Source organism: Nyctereutes procyonoides, unplaced genomic scaffold (genome assembly GCF_905146905.1).
Source record: "Nyctereutes procyonoides isolate TBG_1078 unplaced genomic scaffold, NYPRO_anot_genome, whole genome shotgun sequence".
Taxonomy (NCBI): Eukaryota; Metazoa; Chordata; class Mammalia; order Carnivora; family Canidae; genus Nyctereutes; species Nyctereutes procyonoides.
Window position 1 is genome coordinate 22,374,484 of NW_026575131.1, and position 25,192 is coordinate 22,399,675.

Below are 25,192 nucleotides of genomic sequence, written 5' to 3' on the forward strand. Positions count from 1 at the left end.
CGTCTCTCTCTCTGAACCTCATTTATCTTATCTGTAAAGTAAAAACTGGGACTATACCATACCTCTAGTATATTTGGAATATCCAGTTTTTATTTGGAAGCCAGGTTGACTAAGGAGATGACTGGATGTGAGAGGTCTTCATTCTGTTTGGTATACCCAAACCATCCCACTAGTCCCATAGCTATACTCTATCAACATTAGATCCCACTATTTAAGTTTAATTTTGGTAGAATTTTAATGTTTAATTTAAAACACCTTACATAAATTAGCATCTTATTAGCTTTATTTTTTATTCTTATTTTTTAAAGATTTTGTTTATTTATTCATGAGAAACACGGAGAGGCAGAGACATAGGCAGAGGGAGAAGCAGGCTCCCTGCGGGGATCCCGATGTGGGACTCCATCCCAGGACTCCAAGATCGCACCCTGAGCCAAAGGCAGACACTCAACCACTGAGCCACCCAGGTGTTCCATCATCTTATTAGATTTAAGATTCAAAAATAAGTTAACTCTTTTGTTTCCTAAGACAAATCTATTTTTGTCCAAAAAGGATACTGAAAATATTGCCTGCAGGAAACTCCCAACCTATACTATGCTGTCATTGCCTTTGAGCTCTTTGAACATCTAGTTCCTGTTAGAAAAGATGGATGTGTCATATGGCATCAGTAAGGAGACAGAGGCAAAGGTGCTGATGCACAAATTGTACGAGTTCTTTCTGCTTCCTGCTGCCATCTTCCACTTCACACCTACATCCTTGTCCAGGGAGAGCTGAGGGGCAGGTGGAGTGAGGAGGTGCCATGGGGATGGTCCAACAGTTGAGTTTTATTTACCCACATGGCAAAACAGTGAGTGCCACACCTGCTGCTTCTGCCATCTTGTCCAGTTTTTACACACTGGTGTGTGTGAAACAGTTTGACCCATAGTTGACAAGGAGAAGCACACTTCTTGACTTCAGGAGAGCTTCTGAGGCATAGCTGTTTCCTTTTCTTTTATTGGAAAAATGACACAAATACATATAAATGAGAATCTTATGGCGCAACACACACACAAAATTTCATCAGTATTCATGACATGCATTTCCTCCTCTCCACAACTGACAGCTGTTAAAAATGAGATTTGGGAGAGCTATCCTGGTTCTAGTAATTCTGGAACATGGATTCTAAGGTGGGGTTTTATTGATTTCTCCCACTTTCACAGCCCTGATTTTTTGACTGACTGTAGATAAGTTTTAGCACTGCAGTCTCCCCTACAGAGACAGTGACACCACCTATTCAATGAAATGCATTATGCAAGAGGCCAAATCAGTACCAGATCTTTAGTGGCTGAGAATAGCCTCAATTTCATGTGTATTTGGAGATAGCTCTATTTTAAATCTCATTAGGTAAATTTCTAAAACTGTGATTAAACTGTAGCCACCCAAGGGAAAATTAGAGATAAATTAGAAGTGTTACTGACTTGAGATCTCTAATTCTTTCTTGTGTGCATACAGAAATTAAGGAGCTTCTCTTTTCTGTATTACAGGCTTGGATGAGAAATCCAGAAGAAAGAATGTGTGAAAGAAAAAGATGACATCTGTGCATGGCAAAACAAATCCAAAGATTATTACAATAAAAACAAACGGAGGTCAAGAGAACACTTACTAGTAAAGGTAAGTGGACATCCCTGTACATGGTGGGTTAGAACAGGAAAGTGAGTTTCTACATGTCAGTGTGTGAGTGTACATTGACCTGTCAAATGGAGAGAGGATAGGATAGGATAAGATACATGATATGATCTAACATCAAAGTATTTGTGTTCTAGCAGTGAGGAAGAAAATACATGCAGTTAGCTCCCTACTCTCAAATAAAAGCCAACTGCCCAAAAGTTGAATAATAGACTTACTTTTTAATAAAGGGGTTCTCTTCTCAGACAGCAGAACAAACAGAAACAAAAATAAGTACTGTGCTAACTATGCTGTGCCGTTAACACATTTCCTACAGTATATTTCTAATATTTTATACACTCAGTTGTAAAATTACTATCTTTTTGTTCACAGTTGAACATTTGACCAGCTAAGCCCAGTGGACAGTTAAGCAAGCTAGTGGTTGATTATTTTCAGGCAGCTGGGCTTTGTACCTTTAGTTGTTAATACTTTGGAGGGTTCTGTCCCTTTTTCCACTACTTTTCATAATATAATAAGAGCGAAATGAAATATTTCATTATAGCAATGCTGTGGAAACCAAACTTCCAGGCATGTAGGCAGTGCTACCTACCGTACACTGTCTCAGGAGGTTTCTTTGTTAGCTGATCTCACAAGTCCATAGTTGACACACAAAGGTGATTTGAAGGATTTTGATGTATAATATGCAAAAGTATGAGTCGCGCACAAGTAGAATGTACAACAGCTAGGGACAGCATTTACACAGTCTCTCAAAATGCTTCCTTGAGTGAAATAAACCATTGGATTGCTATGTCTGCATGCCATCCCCTGCTGGGGAGGGCTGGCATCTAGAAGCCAAGGACATGGACTTAAGATTCTTGCTCTTCCACTGACCACTTCTGTGCTGTGGTCAAAATGATTAATCTTCCTTTGCCTCAGTTTTCTTGAGTAGATGAGGATGAGTAGATAAAATGAGTTACTAGATACAAAGCACTTGGAAGAATGGCGAGCACATGAAAAGTGCTCAATAATTAGTAGCTGATTTTAACATTGAGTAAAGTATCCTTCAGGGATGGAAATTTCCGTTGTTTGTTTTTTGTGGAGTAGACACGTAGAGGAGCCTAAAAGATAGAGGGAGGTTGGAGGGGAATATGTTTAAACCTGGGCATATAGGCACTGTCCATACCACTACCACAGGAACCTGTGAGCCCCAGGCAAGGATAAAGGAAGCTACCTGGATCTCAGTGCATCTCCCAAACTCATAGTCATTAGGTACTTTGAGAAGAATTGGAGAATATGAACTTAAGTGATGTAGGATCTTAAATTACAAATCAGGTCATCTCAGATTCTTGGCTGTAATCTGTAAGGCACAGTGTGATCTGGCTCTGGCCATTAATCTCTACCCTCTCCTGGTTAGTGTTCTCACTCATACCTTCTTCCTGTCCCTCTAAATCACATCAGCTCTTTTGCACACACTATCTGCATGACATGCTACCCGTGAGCCTTTGTACCCACCACCCGAACAGCCTGCATGCCCTCCTTCCCTACACCTGACCCATTTGCATGTTCCTTTCTGTCTGTCTCAGACCTGTCTACTAAAGAGAACCCCCACCTCGTGACATCGTCTCGCAAAAATATCACCCCTACTGACATTCTTGTCAACAGTAACTGAGAGCCTTTTTTCCATATTCTTGTAACAAGGAGCATCCAAAATTCTTTTCGTCCTTGCCAGTCTGCCAAGTGATGAGTTTGGCTGTTTAAAGTAGATAGAAGGGGGGCGCCTGGGTGGCTCAGTGGTTGAGTGTCTACCTTTAGCTCGGGTTGTGATTCCAGAGTCGTGGGTTCAAGTCCCACATCAGGCTCCCCGAGGGGAGCCTGCCTCTCCCTCTGCCTATATCTCTGCCTCTCTGTGTGTGTCTCTCATGAATAAATAAATAAAATCTTTTTAAAAAAGAAGTAGAAGAGAGGATGCACAGGTTGGCAATGAAGGTAGCAGTTAACCATTCATTCATTCACTGTCAGAGCCTTTCCTATATGGCACCCGTTCTTCGTGGAAGTGATTTTCTTTATTTGGTTCTTCAGTTATGTTTCCTACCTTCCGTCTGTAAGTTCTGCAAGGCCCAGGATGGTGTATTCATGGGAATATTCTGGGATCCTGGTCAGCAACTGCTATATGATGTACTTGGAAAACATTATGGGAATCAAAGAATGAATGAGAGAGACAGGGTCCCTGATCTCGGAAGCACAGGTCTTGTCATTGAGACAGATGGTTGCTTGATAGGACTAGAGGTTCAGAATTAGAGCCAGGAGATAATTAATGGGTCTCACACAAAATTAGCCTCATGGAGACAGGAACACGATTCTAAATGCTAACTGGTCAACACAAATAAGGACTAACTTGAACGAGTATAGACAGTGGTGCTGGGCAGGGTGTTTACCCTGCAGGTGCTGGGTGTGTGGAGGTGGGCAGGGTTTGAATGTAGGTTTCAGGGCAGTGATCACTTAACAACCACTATGGAGAAAATTGTAGTATTTTAATATAGAGTGCAGCTGCATAAATGCATTGCTACTGAATATTAGCCCCGATGATAGTATATTTTGTTTAAATAAGTAAGTGCACCTGTCACACTGGCAAGGACAAAAGAATTCTAAATACACCTTGTGGGAAAGACATGGACAAAAAGGCTCTCATAGTCACTGTTGATGAGACTGTCAGTAGGAGCAATATTTTTGGAAGCTAACTTGGCAGTATTTATCAAAATGTTAAATGCACTTTTCTGTTAACCAGATAATAGAACTTTATCTTCCAGACAAACTGGCACAAATATAAAATGCTGTAGGTACAAGTACAATCACTCTAGCATTTTTAATAGCAAAAATACAGGAGCAGTTTATATGTCTATTAATAGAAGAGTAGGAAATAAGTGATGGCATTTTCATCCAATAGAACAGTGTGGCCCCTGAAATGTGTGAGGTGAAAGGGGAAATCCTGCCGAAATTATGTATATTAGGATCATGTTTGTTAAAAGCAAATGAACACAACCCAAGTGTCCATCAGCAGATGAATGGATAAGCAAAGTTAGGTCTTCAATGCAGTATTCTTCAGCCATAAAAATGAATGAATTTCTGATAGATGCCACATGGATGAGCCTTGAAAGCATTATGCTAAGTGACACAAAAGGACGAACATTCTGTGATTCAACTTATATGAGTTATCTGGAATAGGCAAATTCATAGAGCAAGTAGAGATTTTCAAGAGCTGGGATGAGGAAGAAAAGGGGGGGTGGTGATTAATGCTACTGTTTGTGGTGCCGAAAATGTTTTGGAAATGGTGGTGATTGGTTGCACAACATTATGAATGTAATTAATGCCAATGAATTGTACACTTAAAGATGATGAAACTGGCACCCAAAATGATGAAAATGGCAGATTTATGTCACATTTGTTTTATCAGAATTTTCTAAAACTTGAAAGAAAAAGCAAATGAACAAACCAAAAATAAAAGCAGGCACACATACACATGTGTGCCCACGGGCACCATATAGTCTGGAAAAATGCCTGCAGATTGTTGACAGTGATTGTCTAACAGATGAAATGAGGGACAGATCAGGAGAGAAAAGAATTTTGTCCTATATACTTGTGCATGTTTTGCATTCTTTGCAGTCAGTGCATATTTTAATATTTTTTTTTAAATTGAAGGGTTTTTTAAAAGTCATCCTGACCTGTAGTAGAACCCTGGAATTGGTACAGTTTTCTAGTTTGCAATCAAAACAATCCTGAAAGGTCTGTTTACAATTGAATGTGCTCACATCTAACATCCCTGTGCAGTGCTTAACCTAGAGTGCAAATTTAATTACAGGTTAAAACGCAAAATCCTTTTCCTTTTCTAGATGAAATTACATCTTGTAGAAAACAGCATCTTGATATAGAAAGAATTTGAACTTATCCCTCCCTCAGTGAAGACAGACTCCTCTATCTAGTAATTTCCTTCAAAGCAAGATGCTTCTATTTGTAGTTTTATATCCCCTTGGCTGGTAAAGGATCTAAGGTGTGTTAACTATAAAAAGTGAGCCTCAATATCAGAACACCTAGAAATTTTTATGCATAAGCAGAGATTTTTTAAAACCCTAATAAAATTCTGCAAAAATAGCATCTTATTTGGTCACCCATTTTGCAAAATGTTTAAACCCTGTAAAGTTTATATAACTAGAGAGAATGTTTGAAAGGTTGTGTACCTCAGGCTATTCATGTTGGTAGTCTCAAGGAGAGAATCTCACAGGATGGTGTCAGATGAGAGGAGATTCTTTATATACCTATGCATTGTTTAATTGTTACAACTAAGGGCTTTTCTTAATAACTTCCTGAAGATACAACTGACCAGCAATAAACTGTACATATTCAAAGTTGTAAAATTTCAGAAGTGCTTGGTGGCTCATTTGGTGGAGCATGCGACTCTTGATCTTGGAGTCGTGAGTTGGAGCTCCAGGTAGAGTGTAGAGTTTACTTTAAAAAATAAAGTGCAAAACTTGAGAGAAAATGTTGTAACTATATGAGGAGAGAGATGTTAACTAGATTTATTGTGGTGATACTTTTACAATATGTTTATGTCAAATCACTATGCTGTACATCTTAAACTTATACAGAGCTTTGTGTCAATTATGTCTCAAGAAAACCAAAATATATATATATATATATATATATATATATATATATATATATATACACACACACACAATGGAATAATACTCAGCCATCAAAAAAGAATGAAATCCTGCCATTTACAATGACGTGGATGGAGCTAGAGTGTATTATGCTAGGTGAAAAAAGTCAGTCAAAGAAAGATAAATACCATATGATTTCACTCGTATATGGAATTTAAGAAACAAAACAGATGAACATAGGGAGAGGAAAAAAAAAAGAGAGGGAGGCAAACCATAGGAAACTCTTAACTATAGAGAACAAACTGAAGGTTTGGAGATAGTTAGGTACAGGGATGGACTAGATGGGTGATGGGGATTAAGGAGGGCACTTGATATGATAAGCACTAGGTGTTGCATGTAAGTGATGAATCACTAAAATCTACTCCTGAAACCAATATCACGAATATGCTAACTAGAATTTGAAAAAATATTTGAAACAAACAAACGAAAAAGAAAAAAAAAAGACAAAGGGAGAGGTGGGAGAATGATGAACCTAACAAAATTTTTTCAAATATAGTTAAGAAAGAGCATCCTCTAAGAACTGTGTCTTGTTTTCTATTGCATGTTCAGCACTGTTTTGTCAATAAAATAAAGCAGCAGCTTAGAGTGGAGAAGACAAAAAAATAAAAAATTAAGAAATAAAGTGGACAGTTTGATAAGTTTTGACACATGTATATACTCATGAAGCCATCACCATAATCGAGTTAATGAAAACATACATCATTCCCAAGTCTCCTTATGTACTTTTATAATCCCTCCCTCCTACCTACCAACCCCCTCTCTTGCCCCAGGAAGCCACTGATCTTGTTTCTATCACTGTATATTAGTTTGTGTTTCCTACAATTTGATATGAATGAAATCCTACACTACAAATCCTTTTGTCTGGCATCTTTCACTCTGCATAATTACTTTGAGATTCATCCATGTTGTAGTATTATGGATAAGTTTTTTTTTCATATTTAGAAGCCAGTAAGTTTGTGTGCTTATTTTTTAGCTCTAGAATAATTTTTCTAGATGCCTGCAAAATGTGTAGCTTCTAAGCTTTGGATAAAACAATCTGGGTAAATTACATTTAAGGAAAATATAATAATTAATAAAAAGAAAATGCAAATAATTTAAGCATCTTCTCAAATCAAGCATGTAATAGACAATCATTAGATGTGAGTAACCAGGTTTTAAATCAATACCTGGATGCTGGCTGACATTCAGAACACTAGACATTGAGAAATTTGATGTGTTTCTACTGGTACTTGAATTTCTTACTGAAGCGTGATTAAAACAAACAGACCTGCTCTGGGTTCTGAAGTCTCACAAATCGATTGCTCTTATTTTAAAATTTTTTCTTATTTTTAGAATCATTTCTTTATTTCAAAACTATTGCCTGATGATGGTTCTCAGGGGCTGGAGGGAAGGGGAAATGAGGAGTCACTGCTTAGTGGATACAGAGTGTCATTTTGTATGACGAAAATGTTCTGGAGATGGATAGTGGTGATGATTGCCCAACAACATAAATGTGCTTAATGCCACAGAACTGTGCACTGACAGATGGTTAGAACAATAAGTTTTATCGTTGTGTGTTTTACTACAACTTTTGAAACGTTAAGAAAAAATATTTCCAAGTATTTCCAAATTAAAGATAATAGCTAAAACATCACCCTAATAATTTTAGTGATAGTCAGCCCAAGTTTCTTAATGGTCTTGTGGCCCAAACAAAAGAACAATATTTCTAGAGGAGGAAGAAATTATTTTCCTTTGAAATGATGCTTCATACTTCTGACTTTAGTAGTGGAAATTCAGAAACACAAATTACTAGCCAACTACCAGGCATTCTTTTAAGACTTTACATGCATTAACTCATTTAACCTTCAATGGAATTAGAACAGATGGTTATTTCCATTTCAGAGATGAGGAAGGACATTGAGAACAGAGAGGTAATGTAACATGCCCAGAGTTACACAGCAGGTGAGAGGCAGAGCTGGTTGTCAAACACCAGAAATAGGGCTCCAGAGCCCACAGTGCTCTGAGCCACTACGTTTTCCCATATACCAACTATAAAGAGCTGGATATCAGGACAGCTGTCTGTATACTGTGTGACCATTTCTAGAATTTCTACTGGATAGTTGTACCTGAAAAGCTTGAGAGTATTGATACTCTTCGCTTTTCTTCAGCAAAAGCTTGTGACTTGAAATATGTAAATAATTTATCTCCCACTGGAAATTATCCTTTAACATTTACCCAGCTTTTTACTAATGCCAATCATGAAGGAAATGTAAGAGAATGCTTTCCATAAAAATGTAAGTTTTCTAGGCTTTATCAGAGAAAAGCTCTGGAAGGGAAATCTCCATTTGAAAGAAGACATTCTTTCCTTCCCCCAAGGTTCATGTCTCCCAAAATGTTAGGTTAATTTTAAACATAATCATGTCTGTGTTCAAATAAATTTAGGAAATGCTAAATTAAAGGGAGTTAGAATTTCTTTACTGCAGGACTTCTTATGGACTTAACATACTAATAAATATTGTGAATTGCCAAGAAAGGAAAATGATAGGTATAACATATTAAATAATATATGAGTACTTATTATATAATATACAGCTGTTTCCCAGGGTTCTTTTACCACTACTTCTCCCATGGAAAATCATGAGCAGTGAGTGCTTCCTGGAACACTTTTCCAGCATCTTGGACTAGGGATTTTCCAAATTTACCACCAGGGGGCAGTTCCCCCCCATTTATATTCTGACAAACCTTAAACAAAACTTATTTTCCCTCATCACACATGAGACAGGCTGACATTTTCCAAGTAGACCTTTGCTAAAAACTTTCAAGGGATGAAGAATAAAAATAAAAAAATAAGAAACTCAGAAATAGCGATTCCCAAAGAAATAGCAAATCTGCCCAACTCTCCTGGGCCAATATGGAATACAAGTTCTCAGGCATTTTGCTTGCCCCTTCTCCCTCCTGTTTCTCACCCACTTGACTCTTCTGTCATTTTGACCCCACAAAAGCATCTATGGGCTTATCTTCTCACAACTGAGGATAAATCTCATAGACCCTTGTGTTTTCACAGCTCAAATTATTTTCTGATTTAAATGTCCCTGGTCTGCACTGTGACCTTTTCTTCTCAGTCCTGGTTGGCAGCTCTGAGGTACTTCTGTGGTGATGGACAGATATGGCAGTTCCATGAACGTTCTAGTCATGACTAAATATGCAGTAAATGGATCACCCTCAAGTCCCTTACCAAGGCAGAGATTATTCATCAGGAAAGCATATTTTCTTTGTAGAACTCAGAACCAGTCTCATAGCCCTTCTTGACACTGGGCTCTGGGAAGGCATTATTACCAATGGGTTGCTGTTAATTTGAGTAGGAAAATTCTCTCATTTAAGTCTAGGATATAAAGTCCATCCACCTCTGGAACCTCCTGTGGCGACCCTCTCAGATGAATGTAATCTCCAGTAATCTCTACCCAACACATACACACAGGTTTTTAAAACTCTGTTTTAGGTCCACAATAATGAACGTGTTTATTATAAGCCCGTCTGAGCCTAATCTATACCTTATCTATAGAGCACTGTGCAAACACCACACCTTACTAGAAGAAGAGGGTTGTTATATCCCAGCATGTGCCAGAGGCTCCAAACTTGGCCCATTCTGTTGTTTAACTTCTGAGTGGTATTGATATCATGTGCTTTTATGCCCCATTTTGATTAGCATGTCCTTGGAGTTAACTGCCTTTGTAGGAGCTGCTCAGGGAACAGCCTGTGTTCTTTGCCGAACTTCAGCAAGTGTCATAAAAAGGCCTAACCTGTTACGGTAGGCTTTGAAGCTAATTGCCATGTGACAGTTTTTTTTTTCTTCTCTCATAATGCTGAAAGCTTATTTTAGCATTCATGAATAAGAGGAGCAGTACAGGGGCACCTGGGCGGCTCAGTCTGTTATGTGTCTGTCTTCAGCTGAGGTCATGTTCCCAGGGTCCTGGGACTGCACTGCACATCGGACCCCCTGATCTGAGGGGAATCTGCTTGTCCCATTCCCCCTGCCACTCCCCCCAGCTCATACTCTGTCTCTGTCTCCTCTCTCCTGTGTCTCAAATGAATAAAATCTTAAAAAAAAAAAAAAAAGGAACAGTACAGTGTAGTCAATAAGCTTGAACTCTGGGGTTAGATGGGGTTCCACTGTTGGCTGCATACTTAATTTCTTTAGAGCATTTGGTGAGTTACCACTTAACCCCTCCAAGCCTCCTGAACCATAAGGGAAATAACAATACCTATCGTGTTGTGATTCATTTATAAACTAAATGTTATTGTGCATCTAGTTTGTACCAAGTACCAGCAACTATAATGGATGTAATGGAATGAGACCCATAACTAAGTCACCTATCACCAAAATGATACTATTGTCATTCCTCTTTTAAAGTACTGAAAGCTGAAGCCCTCATGAAAGGTGGGGGCAAAAGGAGACCATGGCTCTTGAATTTGAAATGGACTGGACCTGCAGTTTAGGTGGTGGACCAGCAGAGTCAGTATTTAATTTTTAAAGTGTGGCCGCGGGGTGAACTTCCCCCAGTGGCCAGTGGGGTGTGCTGTGTGAACAGAGTAACTGCAGTACTGCCAACCTCTGGTTTCGGGAACAGGGTGATGCTTCCCCTAGGGAGAGTGGGGATCAAAAGGGTCAGTGGCAAGTTCAACTTTGAATCCTCTAGCTTCTGTTTCCTGTTGAATTTAACTCCAACCACAATGTAAGGACAGCAGAATTGGTTCACCTGTAGGAGACGTCCTCACTGACCAATAAGCTTTTGCAATGAAAGCCATGTGCTTGGGGAAGCGTGAGGAGGAAGTGACACAGATGCATTGGGTAATTGTTAAGAAAGCACTAGGGGAATACTGTAAACGAGAAGCTACCTGCTGGAGAGAGGCAATACCACTACGGATAACCTAAAGACAAGGGAATCTTGGAAAGCATTAGTGCATCTGCCCCTGCCTACTGCTGCAAGTCACAGTCCGGCCTCGGCAGCCAAGTTCTAGTGACCACAAGGTGAACTCACTATGGGCAGCATCTATGACTTTTTTATATTGCTTTTATTTGGTTTGTGATTTCGAACCTCACATTCATTCTTTTTGGCCTTGCCTCTGGAACTCAGCTTCGGAAATTGACCCAGTCCACCTGAGCAAATTTCAGATTCATCATTGGGTTCTCAAAAGAGCTGGTTTTATTCCATTTCATTGCTAACTTAGCAATATTTTATTCCATTTAGCAATAATCACGCGTCGGATAAAACTCGCTGGCTACCATACTGCCACTGCACAAAGCCAAAGAACTGTTCTTATTCCAAATATGAATCCATGTTAGGATTCAAGGTAGTCAACGTATGTCCTATTTCACTTCATTTGTCTTATGAAAATATTTCAATTCAATGTCTTACGTCTCTGACCTTTTGATGAGAGAAATATCACATCTCGTTTGTTTACTGTTTATTCTGGATTATGGGTAAAGTCGAGGATTTTTCTTCTCTTTATTGGCCATTTATATATCTTAGGAAAATTGCCTATTCCTAGTCTTCTTTTTCTATCGATTTGTTTATTACATTAATAGATTAAGAAGGAAATCAGCGATTCAGGGATGACAGACCAAAATGCATGCAATGGATCTTAGTAATACAGTCCCGATCACAAAGCCATTCCAAACAATTGGAGAAACTGAATTCTCAGACCCTGCCTAATCTTTATAGTTAGGTGTTGTGTCTTGCCGTCTCCCTCTTGGAGTCAGTCTGAAGCTCAGAGATGGCTGGTTCCTCTCTGTGAAGGGTGGATGGTCTCTGTGAGCCCTGTGGCAGGTGGTAGAGCGCTGGGAGAGAGAATCTCTGCTGTCCATGCAGAGCCAGTAGAAGAGGTGGGGGTGCTGCTTGACAGTCCTCAAGAGAAGGCAGCAGGGGCATTTGTCTGTGAAGGAGCAAGGCTCAACCTAAGAAGGGAAGATGCATAATTCCTCCATCAGCCTGGGCAGTGATTGAATTGTATTCATTTCTGTATCTTGCACTCTGGGCAAACTTTGGGATGTTGGTGACTCCATCTGCCAAAATATCATTCAAGGTGTTGAGTCCTTTTACAGAGATGAGTTTTGTGATATAAAAACTATGGTATAATAACAAAGGTGCTTATTTATTAATGCAGTAAATAGCACGATCTGGTATATAATAATTTCAAACTAGTCAGGAGTGTGAACAAATATTTTGAGATCTAGGCAATTACAGGAATATGATAGAAGAATATCTGTGATTTCTATTGAGACTGAGTGACCTGTTCTGCTAGTATTTCTGTGGTTTGTTCCTTATATTCATAACTAAAGGAATGCTAATTTTTTAAGAAGTTAGTGAAAAAAATTTTAAAGATGTAATTTTTTACACTCATGCATGTTCCATCCTTGAAGTCCATACAAGGGTCCTCTAGGAGTCAGAAACCCCTGATGGAAGTCCTTTGGTCTCTGGCTGGTGGGGGCAGTGCTGACTACAAAGGGGCACGGAGGAATTTTTTAAGTGATATAACTGTTGAATTTTGATTGTGATGGTGGTTAAATTACTCAAAAATGAGGAATTTCATGTATGAAAATTGGAACTGAAAAAAGAGAGGGAGGGAGGAAGAAAGGAAGACAGAAATGGAAAGAAAGATGAGTTATGAGTTGCATATTGCTGCTAACAGAAGCAGACCTTGTAAAAATTCCTTTTCTATTGGGGCTGAGTTTCTTCCACAATTATTATCCACTGCTTTCTGGAGAGTCGTTATAGTAGTAGTGGTCAGGGAAAAGGACTCTGGAGTCTCCCCAGTTTAAATCCTGGCTCTGCCAGTTATTTGCTGTGACCTGGGGCGAGTCACAGGACATCTCTTTCTCAGTTTTATCATCTTAAAATGGAGATGGTGCCTACCTCATATGATTATTTGTGGATTAAATGGGTTAATACATTTAAAGTTGACTATTAGAATAGAGCCTGGCATATAGTAAGTGCTCTAATGTCATCTAATATTTAGGAATGCTTGGGAAAGAAGCCAAGGTCATGATGAAGAGCTCAGTCAATGCCAGTGATGGTATCAGCAATCACAGAAAGACTGGTCAGGATAGTCATTAACAAAAAATAAATGTGTTTATGTGTCTGTAAGACACGTCAACATACTATTCTTCTAAATGAATTTGAAACTTTTTTTTTTTTTTTTTGGCTCTGCCTGGATCTCACCTCTCAGATGTATCAACTCCCAACATCCTCTTCCTTTTCCAAATAACTTCCCCTGCTGGACCACCTCACATGATGTGTTTCCAGGGGACAAAGCCAGGGCCTTTTATGCAACGTTTGCAAATGAAAATCACACCCATCATAAAGGAGCCAGGTCTCTTATAAAACCTGATTGACTTAACCATGAATGCTTAGTTTGAGGTTATTAATTATGACTGATATTTAATATCATTCAGAGAATCTACAAAACTGTTGAATATTTACAACATGGCAAAATGTTCACCTGCCAAGTTTCCAACAGAATCCGTCTGGGGTTTTAGTCCTGGGGTGTTTTATTAGTGGGAGAGCACAGTTTGTGAGCTTTCAAATCATCTACAAGTGAAGAATTTATTGAAAATAAGTTTCTCTGCCATATACCAGGCAACAGCCCATTTATCTGGAGAACGAGAACCTGGGGAATCATGGAAACCTAAAATCTTTATTTAAATTCATTTCAACCTTCCTCAGTAAACCTTACAGGCAATTTATAAGGAGAGAGAACTTATGGGATATCACAGCAACTTCTTTTTAATGTCAGTAAAAATATAGACAGTCAGTTCTCATTTTTTGGTGGTAGTTATGTTGTATAAGTTGCCATGAGCACTGAATTAGCAAATGCTGAACCAGCTCCCAGGGGAGATACAGGTTAGGTTCTTATGAATCTCTGGTCACAACATTCTAATTAACCAATTAATATATAACCTTGGCTTATGTGTGTTTCTGTTTAAAGACACTTTGTTGACTGTATATTGTGGGTCCATTAACATTGAACTCCTGGCCAACAGAACTGTAACTCATGCCTGAATGAAATTTATCCAGCACACCCATTTTCTCTATAAGGCACATCACTGCATTTTTCTTATTCTTAGGGACACTAACCGCATTTCAGTGCTATATTTTGGGACCATTTTATATTATTTTATAGATTTTATTTATTCATTTGACACAGAGAGTACAAGCAGGGAGCAACAGAAGGAGGGGGAGAAGCAGGCTCCCTGCTAAGTGGGGAGCCCAATGCAGGGCTCGATCCCAGGACCCCGGGATCATGACCTGAGCTGAAGGCAGACACTCAACCCACTGAGCCACCCAGGGGCCCATGGGACCATTTTAAATAGCAAAGTCACCAATAAAAAGCAAAATAGGCAAAATACATTGTGCTAAAGAGACCATGAAAAGGATGGTATGTGCACTGAAATAAGAAGGCAGGATGTCATTCTTTTTGACCTTAGCTAGGGCCTTGCTCAAGGATTGACTCAAAGTTTTTATCCCTCTGTGCCTGAGAATGACTATAATTACAATACAAGTTTGATTTTGGGCTAACAAGTACATTTTAGCACGTAGATGAATTTGCAAATATGGAATCCATGAACAATGGGGATCAATTTATAAACAAGAAAGAGAACAAAAAAAGAACCTAGGTGGTCTTTCCCTCCATTCCTAAACAGCTTTAGCTAAGTATAGAACTTACATTGGATAAATGCCCAGTGAATCATATACATGTGCCAGAGCACAACCCTCGCTGGCTTGAAGCCCACCGATCTCTCCACCAGAGGGCTGGCCGAACTTGGTGAGCGGTCAGCAAACCCCAGCCTGGGGGCCAAATCTCTCATGCTGCCTGTTTTGGTATGGCCCTGAGCTAAGAAAGGGTTTTTTTCTCTCATATAAATGGATTGGGGAAGGAGGGAATCAAAGGAAGACTATTTCATGACCCTTGAAAATTTTATGAAATTTAAATGTTGGTGTCCAAAGGTGAAGTTCTGTTGGACACAGCCCATGCCTGTTTGTTTATGCACTGTCAGTGATTGCTTTCATGTAATGGGGCAGAGAAGCATAGTTGCCATGGAAATGATGGAGTCCACAAAGCTAAAAATGTTTACTATCTGGTCCTTTATAGAATAGGTTTAATGACCTGTGGTCTAAACCATTGCTAGTGGTCATAATGTAGGGTCTTGCACAGGCGATTAAAAGGTCGTGTAGGGGAGCCTGGGTGGCTCAGCTGGTTATCTATCTGCCTTGGGCTCAGGTTATGATCTCTGGGTCCTGGGATCAAGCCCTATATCAGGCTCCCCATTCAGTGAGGAATCTGCTTCTCCCTCTCCCTCTGCCTCTACCTCTACCTCTTCCTGCCCCTCCTGTTGTTTCTCTCTCTTTCAAATAAATAAAATCTTTAAAAAGTAAAAGGAAGAAAGAAAAGCTCTGTGTGACAGTTAAACTTTATCTAGCAGGGGAAGAGGTAAGTTTTAGGCAACAGAAAATAAGGCTTTCCCTTCCTCAACCCCACCTCCTCCTTTTCAGACAAGGTTAGGTTTTGAATTCTATTAATTAAGTAATTCAAGAATTTACTTCACACATTGAAGCAGATTAGAAATTATCAGTTTGATTCGGTTAACAAATCTGTTGAAACCAATTTAAATGCAACTGGAGGAAATTCATCAAGGAGAAGAAAAAATGAAGACACCAACCTTTTTGTGTTGGGATTATGAAATAAAATTCCAGAAGTTTTGTTTCTTATCAATTGAGAAAGTATAGGGGTGCCCAGGTGGCTCAGTCACTTCAGTGTCTGACTCTTGATTTCTGCTCAGGTCATGATCTCAGGGTTGGGATCCAGCCCTGCATCAGACTCTGCGCTCAGCAAGGAGTCTGCTTATCCCTCTCTCCCCCCACCGCCCCTTCCCCCACACTCTCTCTCTTAAAAAAAAAAAGTAAAGTTAATTTTACTTATTTATTTTATTTCATTTTCAGTTTTAATAGCTGAAAGTTGCCTTAGAGATCATTAGACCAAGACTATCCTAGAGAATTTTCTGCATGGTTGAGCATGTCCTCAATCTGTGTTATCCAGCATGGTAGCCACTAATACATTTGACTGTTGAGCATTTGAAATGGAGCTGGTAGGACTAAGGAGCTGAATTTTTAATTTTTGTTCAGTTGTAATTCAGTCAAAATAGCCACACACAAAACTATTACGTACCTTATGGAGTTAGGTTGTATTTAGAGTCAAAATGACAGACTGGTCAGTAGGTTTGTCTTAAGTTTGCCTTGAATAGAGTTTTTAAGGAGTTTGGATTTGTTGCCAACATTTAAAGATTGGGAGACTTTATGTAAAGTCCCAAATTCGGGCTTCTTATGGGAAATTGATATATCTGGAGATACCACAGATGCCCCTTCTGGATGAGATATGGGCTCTCCAGTCCCCCACTGCTCCCTATTGTCTTATACTCAGCATGCTGCATCCTTTTCATTGCCTCCTTAGTCTCCATTGGCATTTGGATGTGCAATTGCTAATCTAATTCAATCCCCAAATTTTCATTTGGGAAACTAAAGCCCAGAGATAGTAAGTGCCTTACGCAAAGTTGCCTCGTAATTAATTAACAGCCCAACTAGCACACACAAGAATCCAGGTCCCTGGCCAGCACTTTCTCTTCTCCAGGGCCCTGACTGAAATCCCTGGGTGTGTATGGGCAGTGGGAGAGGTGGTACCGCCCAGTACCTGGGTGTGTCTTGCACTCATAAGCCTTATTCTTTCCTACTTCCAGGCCATGGAGGGGTTGGACATTGGGTGAGCGAGGTCTCTGCTTTCCTCCCATCTGGGCTGACTCAGTGAGAGTCACAATGGGCAGTGAGGGCGTGGAAGGGATATTGAACTGAACTTTCCCTGGCTGTTTCCCTCTCCGACTTCCTGTCTCATTGTTTACCATTGACATTTCCAAAGTTGTCAATGGTGGCACATCTGAGAATCCACTGTTGGCTGTTTATCCTCCCTTGTATCTCTGCAGTTCCTCTGCTTATTTGTGTCCACCTTTCTTGTTCCAAAGGCCTTTTGACTTATCTCTGCAGCCCTAGTCAGTTAAATCTTGGGACAAAATACTTACTTAAATGCACAAAGAAAGCTTTTGAAATAGTTTTTCACAGAATGAGAGTTAAGTTTTGGGCATTTCTGTCTTCTCTCGTCCTGTTCAGGTCAAAGTTTAGTCAGAAAGAGGAGGTTTAGCTTAGTGACTTTGGGAACATATTCACCTAGATTTGAGTATTTGCTCTGCCAGTTGCCAGATCAATGACCGTGGGGAAAAATCCCTTAATCTTCTGGGCCCGAATTTCCTCAAGTGTCAAAGTATCTACTTCATAGGACTGTGGATGAGGAATAAATCTGATAATGAATGTAAAGTAAAAAGCATGGCACCTGCAACAATAAGGAGTGCTCCATAGATGGGAAGGATGGAGCATTTGTTTCTACCGAGTCTCTCTATGTATCTTCCATTGTTTCTCTAGAGAGGGATCTTCCAGGTCGATCAGGCCACACCCATTCTGAAATCCTTCCCTGGGGTTACCTTGTTTATTAACTCAACAGATCAACTACATTGACCCAAGTTTTTTTTTTTTTTTTTTTTTTTTTTTTTTACAATGACCCATTTTAACCCCAAACATCTCTTCCTACAGTGCATTCTCCAGATTCTGCTCTGTGTACTCTGCATGGAAACTTCCATTTACTACTTGGTCCTTGACCTAAAAAGCCCTCTTTCCTCCTTTTTCCAAGTGTGGAACCAGCATTCATGGATTTCTGCCATCTTGCATGCTGGGGAATGGGCACCTGTGATTCTTGCCTGCCCAGGATCCAGTTCCTTTTCTTCTCAGAAGAGAACCGCCTCCCCGCCCCCTAATTAGCCTTTAGGCTTAGGTACGGCTCCTCCCCCAACCTTTTCTGGTATGAAGTTTGAACATGTGACTTAGGTCTAGCCAATCAGAGCTAAAGAAGAGAACTGAATGACTCCTGGGTGGAATTATTAGGAAATAGAATCTCTTTTTCCACAGGAGTTGCTAAACCAGCTAGATGTAAGCTTGATCCTGCTAGTGGCCAACTCTGGCTTCCCTGGGAAACAAGAGGGAGATCAACACTTAAGAGAGAAAACTGAGAGGCCGAAAGGGACAGAGCATTAGTGCCTGAAGGTGGATACCCTTGAGCTTTGCAGATGTGTGAGCCAATAAACTCCTCCACATTCACCTTTATTGGACTTATTTATCCATGTTTGCTTTGATTGGTTTGAATTGGAATTCAATCTCTGTAACTAAAAGAGTTCTGCTTAAACTCTGCCCTTTCTAAATTTCACCCCAAATCTGTCTCCCAGTATATTTCCAGTTACTATAAATCCATTTGCTGGCTCTGAATGACCTCATGTCTGCTGCATGCATTTTCTCCCAGTGTACTTTGCTATCTGGGTGTACTTGGAATCAAATGTATTGGTTTTCTCTTGCTACATGACGAATTACCACAAAGTTGGTGCCTTCAACAACACATACATATATCATCTCACAGTCTCTGTGGATCAGGAGTCTCGGCACAACTTCAGTGGGTCCTCTGCTCAGGGTCTCCCCAGGCTGATACTAAGGTGTTGGCTGGGACTGTGGTTTCATCTGAGATTCAGGATCTCTTCCAGGATCATTGACTGTGGGCAGAATTCAGCTCATTAGAGTTGGAGGAGTGAGGCCCTCAGCTCCTGGAGGACACCTGCAGTTCCTTGCCATGTGTCCCACCCACTACCAACATGGCAGTTTGTTTCTTCAAAGATACCAGAAAATCATCTTTCTCGCCAATTTGCTAATAAGATAGAGTAATAACAGCCAGTGACAATCTGTCACCTTTGGCACATAAAGTAATCTAATGAAAGGAGTGACACAGCCCATCACCTTTTCCATATTCTCCCAGCTGAAAGCAAGTTTACAGGCCTTAGCTACACTTAATGGAAGGAGATTACATAGGGCATAACACCAGGGTGTGGAAATCATGGGGACCACATTAGAATTTTATCTACCACCCCAACTTTACCTCCCACCAAAAGATCCAAACCCAGTTCAGAGCAGTAACATACATTGATAAGTCAATTTGTTCTGCATACATGTAGATTTTTAGTAAATAAGTGTTATTGGGTATAATGTGTGTGTGCACAACATGTGGGTGTGTGCATTTTAGGACTGAAAAAGATAGCTTCAGTAGGCTGAGTAATGCCCCTCAAAAATATCAGATCCTAGTCTCTAGAATCTGTAAATGTTATCTTATATGGCAAACACTTGGGAGATGTGATTAAGTTGAGGTTCTTGAGATAGGGGGATTATCCTAGATCCTCTGTGTGGGCTCTACATGCCATCACAGGTGTCCTTAGAGAGAGGCAGAGGGAGATGAGAGAGACGCAGAAGAGAGAGAACAATGTGAAGACAGAGGTGGACACTGGAGCAACGTGGCCACAAGTCAAGAAATACTGGCAGGTACCAGAAGCTGGAAGATGCAAGAGTGGATTCTATCCTAGAGCCTCTGCAGGGAGTGTGGCACTGCTGACACCTTAATTTGAGGTCAGACAAACTAAATTTGAACTTCTGATTTCCTGAACTGTGAGAGAAGAAATTTCTGCTGTGTTAAGCTGCGCGTTCTATGGTAATGTGCTACCACAGCCACAGGAGATGAATATAATGGCCATAGTGACTGATTAAGAATCAGGTTTTAGTTGAAGTTTTGGAGCCTATAGACAATTTGGCCAAATTTCAGCCTAATTTTGGAAGTAATGTTTTTCCCAGCAAGGTCCTTAGAGCAACGGCTTTGCAGTCTTTAGAGATTCTTATTTAGAAATGGGTTACTCAGAACCACCTGCTCAACAGAGCCAATTATTAAGGGCAAGACCACAGGATTGGCCTCAAGCCACTTGGTGCTACTTGATGGCCAAAGCAAAAAGTGGTCTCTCAATCTAAAACTTTTCATATTTGATCTTTCTAATCTTTCTTTCTTACTTTATTCAGCAAGAGGCTAATTTTTCCCTTGGGTAGGTGATTAAGTCCACAGGCACTGCCATCTTTTATCTGGTCTTTACTGTGTCAACCAGATTCCTTGAGTATTTCTTCATTCAGCAAATAGTTCTTGTGTCCCTGACATATGCCATGAGGGATGGAGACATAATAACAACCAATAACACACAGTGTTTCCTGCTCTCAAAAAACACAGCTCCATGAAAAGACAAAAATTAAATAGTCCCATGAATAAATGTGTAATTGCAGACTTCGGTAAGTCTGAAGAAAAGATACATGTGTTTTTTTTTTTTTTAAAGATTTTAGTTATTTATTCATGAGAGACACAGAGAGAGAGAGAGAGGCAGAGACACAGGCAGAGGGAGAAGCAGGCTCCATTCAGGGAGCCTGACGTGGGACTCGATCCCGGATCTCCAGGATCACGCCCTGGGCCAGAGGCGGTGCTAAACTGCTGAGCCACTCGGGCTGCCAAGATACATGTTTTGAGGAGGTTATTTAGCATAAGATTGTGCCTCGTCTGGGAGAATCATGGATGAATTTCTCCTGGATGTGACTTTTCAATTAGGAGCTAAAAGTGAGTAGATTTCAACCAGGAGAAGGGGAAGAGGCCAAGGTTCCTTATGGAGGCAACAACATACAACAGCCATGGGACCAGGAGGTATGGGGCGTTTGAAGGCTGAGAGGGAAGTGGGGAAGTTGAGCGAGGTAGGACTGAAGAGGCGAGCAGGGTCTGATCATGGTCACAGAAGACTCTCGAAGGAAGGCCGAGCACATACAGCTGAAATGAAAACAATGGGGGACATAAGTCTCCCCAATCTTCTGTTTGGAAGCAGTGGCCCAGCCTCAAGAAACTAGTATGGGGCTTTCTCTACATTCACTTGAGTGATTTACTCATAGCATTGTCTGTTCACAAAATAGACATGTCGCATATTTCTTTCTTCTCACTGGGCAGTAGTCAAGGCCTTAAGTGGCTGGGAGCTGTGGATCTCAGCCTCAGTAACAGTGAAGATTAGAGAGAGCCCCGTGCACATCCTTGGAGGACAACACAGCTGCCTGCAGAAGGCCAGCGAACACCTGTGATGATGTTGAAATGCAGTCCCGTGAAATGTGCTGCACGTCAAACCCACTTTAATGGCAGTGCCAACCTGCAGCAACAAACAATGTCTATCGATTCAACCCTGTTGGAGACCTAAGATTACCATTGACTTTTTCTGCCCACGGACCACTGGACTTTCAATGAAGTAACACCTTCTAATTAAAAAGGAAACATACTTTTCCTTGCTCAAGGCAGAATCATTCATTTTCTAAGATACATGGTTCCCTGCCACATAATATAAATTCCTTAGAGGGGACGGGGCATACTTTGTGCTACCCATCTGCCCCCTGGGCAGTTTTTCTTTTTTTTAAAGATTTTATTCATTCATTCTTGAGAGACACAGAGAGCGAGAGGTAGAGACACAGGCAGAGGGAGAAGCAGGCTCCATGCAAGGAGCCTGACGTGGGACTCAATCCCGGGACTCCAGGATCAGGCCCTGGGCTGAAGGCAGGCGCCAAACCGCTGAGCCACCCAGGGATCCCACCCATGGGCAGTTTTATTCTAGGATTTGTCTTTCCATTGTTAAAGCAGTGCATTATTTCCTTCTGACTGAGGTCTTTTGAGGAGAGTATTGTGTATTTTATACAAGAAGAACTCCTGGTTCTATTCAGATATGCATCTATTACCTGGAACCACCTTTCTCTTTTAGATTCCCTCTCTATGTGAATGAAATATTGCTGCGGGATAATTTCTTGTCTCCCTGTGGATGTAGGAGCATCCATGTCATGAGAAACAGTTGAAACTATTCCATATGTATACCTCTCCCCCAGGCCAACATCAACCTTATAGAAAAGAAACAAATTCAGTGTAGTGAAAATCCCAACAAAATAGGCAGGGTCCAGAAATTCCAGAAGGCTTCCAATTCCCCAAGGAAGGAGGATGGCATTAGTATAAACAGGAGAAATTAAGCAAACAGAACTTGTTCTCCACTTCCCCCCCCCCCTTACATCTCTGAGAAATAACTAAGTGCAGTTGGTACTGTTTTCTTCCTGTTGTCCTTAACTGTGCAATTCACAGCAGATGAGATGCAGGGTTTTTACTGTCTTTTTTCTGCTGCTTCTCAAAATGCTGCCTGTCTTTGGGATGCGTGGTGAAGTCATCACATTCCCTTGAGATTACTGGGGCAATCAAGGCAAACTCTAAAGCTAGTGAAAGAGAAGAGGAGGGGAAATCTTGATATTCTGAGCATCTCGCATATCTGTCTCTGTCTGAAAGCCACTGTTAGGATTAGAAGACATTTGGGGAAGCCTGAATATGAAGCGGGGGTTACTGTGATTTGTGACTATGTGTGGGTAAGCTTTGAGCAGACAAGATGATGGGAAAGTACCCAAGAAGAATTGGTGTGAGAATATGAGATGCTAACTGCCTTCAGGGGGCAGATACAAGGTGGGGCTAAGAGATCTGATTCTAACATCAGATCACCACGAGTCAAATCCAGGTGCCTCCTGGCTGAGTCCAGACTAGCTGAGTGACCTTGAATATGTCACTTCACTTCTCTGTGCCTCAGTTTCCTTAACTATAAAATGGAGATAATCAGGGTAAAGTCTCCATTACATAGCAGCTGGGAGATTAAATGAAATTATTGTTCATGTAAGTACTTAGCTCCTTAGTGTCCAAAAAATGTTAGCTATTTTTAAAAGGATTTTATTTATTTATTCATGGGAGACACAGAGAGAGAGGCAGAGACATAGGCAGAGGGAGAAACAGGCTTCCCACAGGGAGCCTGATGCGGGACTCACACCCGGAGCCAAAAGTAGACGCTCAACCACTGAGCCACCCAGGCATCCCTAGTTATTTTCTTTATTGATATTATTGACCAGTTTCATTTGTTGATTTAGTTGAGTATCTTTAACTCACTCAATAAATATGACTTTTGTGCCTAGTATATGCCAGGGACTGAGCTAGGTGTCAAGAATGTAATGAACAAGGACACCTGGGTGGCTCAGTGGTTGAGCATCTGCTTTTGGCTCAGGTTGTGACCCCAGGGTCCTGGGATCCAGTCCCACATCAGGCTCCCGGGGGGGAGCCTGTTTCTCTCTCTGCCTATGTCTCTGCCTCTCTCTGTGTCTCTCATGAATGAATAAATAAAATTTTTAAAAAGAGAATGTAATAAACATTATCACAGGCCATAGGAATTACTGTGATAGAGCTATGAGTAGACTGGCTACCATAGCAGATCCAGAGAAGAGATGTGATTACTGTACCCATCTGTACGATAGGGAACTACAAAGAAGGTTCTAGTGCCCAGAAGGTATGAAGTTTCCCACTGAACCTGGAGGGTCTGAGAAGAATATGGAGTTTGTTGTTGGAATTCTCTCAAGTACCCTCTGACTGCCTTCCATGCATGCCTCGGACTCTCATCCCAGTCCCTGCTGTCCAAGGTCCCAACTTGAGCATTTGACACAAATTCATACTTTCCAGCAGTTAAACTTAGATGATTAGAAAGACTCATTTCAAGTTCTAAATCTCAAGCAACTTGAGTAAATTCATGATTGGGAAGGTAGGAATACCTGATAAGCTCACATGACAGCCATTTGTGCTTTAGACTGAAACTCAGCCACATGGATTTCCCATTCCACCTTCATCTCTTCCCCTCCCACATCTGCCTGTGTTCACTCCCCTGTGCTCTTTTGGGTTAGGAAAGGAAAGAAGAGGAGAGGAGAGGGAAAGAGAAAAAAAAGAAGAGAAGAGGGAAGAAGGAAGGAAGAAATGGGCACCTGAGTGGCTCAGTCAGTCAAGCATTCAACTCTTGGTTTCTGCTCAAGTCATGATTGGGATCAACCTGAGGCTCCATGATCAGCCAGGAATCTGCTGGAGATTCTCTCCCTCTGCCCCTCCCCCCAGTCTTGTGCATGTGCACACCTGCATGTTCTTTCTCTCTCTCAAATAAATAAGTAAATCAAGTACCAAGTACATCTAAAAAGAAAGAAAAGAGGAAAGAAGAAATGAAGGAAGGAAGGAAGGAGAAAGAAAGAAAGAAAGAAAGAAAGAAAGAAAGAAAGAAAGAAAGAAAGAAAAAGAAAGGAGTCAAAATAAAATCAGCCTTCTGAAGATTGGCCAGTCCGCCATATAGTCTGATTCCAAAGACAAGCTCTTCTACATTCCAGGTGTCCTTTTCCTGTGACTTAAGTGGCCTCAGTTTATCTTGCCATTGTCATAATCCAAAAGGTCTTTTGAATCTGCTTTTCAACCCAGTGAGGCAGTTAAGCCTTGCAAACCTTTGAAACCTGGTTCCACCACCCACTGGCCGGAAAACCTGGTGTAATTGTCTTAACCCTCCTCTGCCTCATCTGAAAAAATGGGGAGAGTAATAATAAATATATGGGACCTGCTTCATAGGGTTGGTGGGCGCATGAAGGAGTTCACAGATGAAAAGTGCCTAAAGTAGTGCTTGGCACATAGTAAGCACACAATAAATGTTACCCGTTTCATTGTCATGCACAGAGAAGTGAGATTTCTAGCTAGATCAGCAAGCAGGGAAATATTCCTGCTATATTTCTGAGCACTCAGCCACTTGTTTCTGCAACTCGGCTTGAAGACAACTTTAAAAATCACTCAGTCAGGGATTTATTTGGATTTGATCTAGATGATTGCTCAAAAGCATGATCCTTGGAAATCTTCCACTCTGAGAAGTGGATGTTGAAACTAGGAATTGAAGCTAGTCTATCACGAACTGAAATTTCAGTGTCAATTGTATGACAGCCACATCCCCAGAG

The 25,192-nt window shown here is 40.7% G+C and overlaps 1 protein-coding gene across 1 annotated transcript in view; it reads left to right on the plus strand.

Moving 5' to 3' along the window:
* The window catches only part of FRMD4B (FERM domain containing 4B), a 323,770-nt gene that overhangs the window by 95,491 nt on the left and 203,087 nt on the right, over window positions 1-25,192 (plus strand). The window contains exon 2 of the mRNA XM_055343545.1: window positions 1,521-1,647. The gene's annotated coding sequence lies outside the window, so the exon portion shown is untranslated. The remainder of the gene's footprint in view (window positions 1-1,520; window positions 1,648-25,192) is intronic.